General features: G+C 61.9%; 1 protein-coding gene across 2 annotated transcripts in view; it reads right to left on the bottom strand.

Annotated features, from left to right (window-relative positions):
- The window catches only part of ZNF469 (zinc finger protein 469), a 50,585-nt gene that overhangs the window by 44,181 nt on the left and 2,328 nt on the right, over positions 1-4,076 (bottom strand). The window lies entirely within an intron of this gene.

The raw sequence follows: 4,076 nt of genomic DNA on the forward strand, positions 1-4,076 counted from the left end.
CTCTCTGGGGTGAGAACCGTGGACCCCGCTAGTTGTTGGGCTTGTCTTTTCTGACCGTGTGCTCTGGAACCGTGGAAGTAATCACGGAACAGGTTACGGGACCCACTTTTGGACGGACCTGAGCTAACACTGCATAGGTCACCTGATCTCAGCAAGTGATGTTGGTATCTCCTGGGAATAGTGTCAGTTCAGAGCCAGTGTCCCTGAGTGATGTGCTTGCCCCTCTCGGAGGGCACAGTCACCCTGGGAAGAAACCCCTCGGGAAGGCTGGGGGAAGCGCGGGCAACCATACATTTTTAGCAGAGCAGCGGTGTCTGGCCTCAAGGGGACCTGGCCTCCCTTTCATTCAGGGGAGATGCCTCTGGGAGGGGCGGGGGCCAGAGCCTCCTGCAAGACTGCGGAACTGTCCTTAAAGACATGGCCTCGGGGTCATGACGGCCACTCTTTGCCTCCGTCTCCCCTTTGCGTCCAGGCAGAGGTTGAATCCGGGCCCCTCTTCCTGGCAAGTGACCCCAAGCCAGCGCCTCTGCCTCTCTGCCCCAGTTTCCTTGTCCACAGAAAGAGGGTAAGGTCCCCATCCCCTTACCCACTGGCGGGAACGGGAAATGGTGCAGCTGGAGCGTGGAACGGTCTGGCAGCTCCTGGACAGGTTAGAGTGACCATGTGACTCCACGGATGTCTACCCACGAGAACCGAAAACACACGTCCCCACAAACGCCTGTACACGCATGTCCACAGCACAGTCATCCACGCAGCTCAAGGGCGAAAGTGCCCAGGTGTCCATCGCGGACGATGGATACGCACTGCGTGGTCGTGCACACGCTGGAATATTATTCAGCCTTAAAAAGGAGCAAAGTTTCAATCCCGGCTTCAGTGTAGATGAACCCGGCGAATGCCACGCCAAGGGAAGAGAGTCACAGAAAGAAAACCACTGTGTGGTTTCGCTCACGTGAAACGTCCAGAATGGGCAAATCCGCAGGGAGAGAAAGGCGCTTAGCTGCCGCCAGGCTGGCGGAAGGGCAGGAGCGACGGCCAGTGGGCACCAGGTTTCTTTCTGGGGTGATGAGAATGTTCTAGAACAACACGGTGGTGATGGTTGCACAACCTTGTGAACACACTAAGAACCACTGGCGGCGTGTACACTTTAAAAGGGTGAATTTTCTGATACATGAACTCTCTATATATATTTTTAAAAACAAGGTTCCTGCTGAGTAGGGCTGACGTAGGACGCGAGGTGCCCACCAGCCCACAGCACCACAGCCTCCGCCAACGGGGCCACCTCCTCCAGTACCAGGACCTGGTCCTGGCTCCCTCGCCCCGTCCAGCCACGGCCATGGCAATTCCCCACTGACCACCCCCCGGGCCCCGCCCCTAGCCAGGAACCCAGAGAGACCCGGTTCTGCAGCGTCCCCAGAGGGCAGCGCCCGGCCGGCCACATGCAGGGCCCGGAGAAGCAGTCCCCGTTTACACACGGCCACCTTGGCCCGGCCACCCCGGAGGAATTCAGAAAATGCAATGGTCACATTCTGCAGGGCGGCGGGCCGGGCCTTTGGAAAGACTCAAGGGCCGCTCATGAATGTGGATTCTGTTTAGCTGCTGGCTGGGATGCCCGCCTGCGAGCAGCCCAGAGTCAGGACAGAGGCTGTTAGCAGACAGCCGGCCGCTGGCTCCCGCCTGCCTGCCCGCCAGGGGGCTGGAGACGGCGGAGCAGGCTGCTCTGGTCCCGGGTCCCTGTCCCGTCCACCTGCCCTCACCTGTACGGTCCCTCCCCCCTCCACTGGCTGCTGACCCTGGCTACAGGTGGTGGCCGAGCCCAGGACAGGCAGCTGCGTAAGGACGCACCTGGAAGGCCACCTCCCCTTGGCCCTCTCTGTGATGCAAACTGGGCCCCCAGGGGGCCACTGCCTAGTTATGGCCTCTGGGGAGGCTGAGAGGGCCTTGACCCCGGCTCTGAGTTCACCCCAAACCCATTTTTCACTCGAGTGACCTCCACCCCTGTGTGGGCGGGTGAGCGCTGTGGGTGTGAGGACCCCCGGGGGAGGCAAGGACAGCTGCGCCGCCAGCTCCTGGGCGGCAGGCCGTGGTCCCCTCTTGCTTCTCGCTCTGGGTGATGGGGAAGACGGGGCGGGGAGGGGGCCTGGGACGACGGTGCCGAGATGTGGCAGGTAAGCCCCCAGGGTCCCCCAGACTAGCCCCGCATTTTGGAGGGAACCCCCTCCATCCTCAAGCTCTCCCCACGCTCATAAAAGGAGCTTATATTTGGAACTGTCCTTCAAAATGCCAGCTTTATTTAGACAAGGATGTAATTCTAAGAGACCACTTCAATCCTGACAAGAACTGGGGTGAGTAATGAGCAGAAAACCTCCAGTTTGACGCCGGGGTCACGGCCCCCAAAGTCCTGCCAGTGCAGTCACTGATCTCACTTTCTGGTCACTGGGAGCCAGGACGCGCGACCGAAGGCCGGCCGTGCGCAGGGGCGGGGCCCCGGGCGCTGAAGACCAGCTGCAGGAACTCACAGCGCAGGCCACAGCCAGGCCCGGCCCCCCCCGGTCCCCCTGCCTCCTACCCTTCCCCAAGGGGGCCTGGCAGAGCCAGTCCAAGGGGGCACCTGCAGGAGTGACGTGGACCCACAAGAAGGCTGAGGGGCCGAAGCGCTTGAAAGCACCCGAGGAAGGAGGGAATCCCGAGTCTGAAATGACAGAGGCCTCGGCCCTGCTGCAGGGCAGCTTCCAGGGTGCACACGTGACGGCACCGCGTGCGCGGTCCTCGCGAGCAAAGAAAGCAGTCCGTGCGGGGCACACACGTCTATGGTAGGGCTGCCACTCACGCTTCCAGGCCCTTTGGGTGTGCAGGACAAGGCACCCCAGGGTGGACACAGCCTGGGTGTGCGGAGGGAGGCCTGCTGAGCAGAGTACAGGCTCGGCGCCCTTGTGCACTGAACAACCTGCCCAACCATACGGTCTTACTTTTCTTTCCACCCAGGGAGACGGTGGGGCTGAGGGAAGTACAAGATTGCGATCAGCCCCTGAAGACGGCGTCTGCCACCCCAGCTATGGCCACCAGGTGAAAGGTGAGGATAAACTAGCCCCAGGCAATCGCAAGGATGTCTCACAGAGCTCACCCCGTCCCCACCCTCCTCCCTCCACTAGGCTCAGTTCAGCCCCCGATTCCATCAGAGAACGAGGTTGGCAATAGAAATCCTGAGAGTCCCCCAGCCGGGGGGTGCGGAGTGCACTGCACAGCTTGGCGGGGACAGAGCTCTGAGCACGGCATCATGTTCACGGGGGACAGTCTAGCGGGGGATGGGCAGGCCCACAGGTGATGACAGGTGGGGTGCCAGAAAGACTGCGGGCGGAACAGGGGAAGGTGGGACGGTGGAGATGGGGGACAGGACGCCAGGTGTCCAGGCTGCGAGGTGGGAAGCAGGAGCTAGCATCCTGGATGCTGCATGGACCAGGAGGGTGTCTGGCAGAGGACGGGCGGGACCGTGGCTGCCTTGAACGCTGGGCTCCAGCTCCAGCTCTGTCTGCAGCGGGCAGGAGAGTGGGCTGGTCATGCGCCTTCCCAGCTCTCTTCCCCACCACGTATCTACAGTGAACCAAAGCCAAGGTGGGCAGGCCAGCGGGGGTGGGCTGCTTGCACACTGCCCGGGGCCCGCCGGGACCCAGGCTGCCTCCTGCCTCGGCTGCACGACGCTTCCCTACAGCCTCCCTGTCCTGGGCTTGCAGCTGGCACGTCGCACCCTTTCAAGTATTTTGCATCTTCCACACCCCTCCCACCGACCCCTCGGAGTCTCCGTGACCCCGAGGGCAGTAACCTCGCAGCATCTGCCCACTTGACATGCTCGCCTGTGCCCCGGCGCTCTGTCCCTCAGCCTGTCCCATGACGCCCTGTGAAGTCCCCCACTGTCCTGGTGACTTGCCCACACAGCCCGTGGACAGCTGTTTCTGCAGCCTGCGCTCTGGATCTGCACTGCCTTCCCCCTCACTCTCAGCCCCTCCCTTTTGGACGAGGAAGCAGAGGGTAACTGAATTCTTACAGTCAGAACCAACAGGGATGGGGTGGGGCTTGGCGCG

Source organism: Tursiops truncatus, chromosome 19 (assembly GCF_011762595.2).
Source record: "Tursiops truncatus isolate mTurTru1 chromosome 19, mTurTru1.mat.Y, whole genome shotgun sequence".
Classification (NCBI taxonomy): Eukaryota; Metazoa; Chordata; class Mammalia; order Artiodactyla; family Delphinidae; genus Tursiops; species Tursiops truncatus.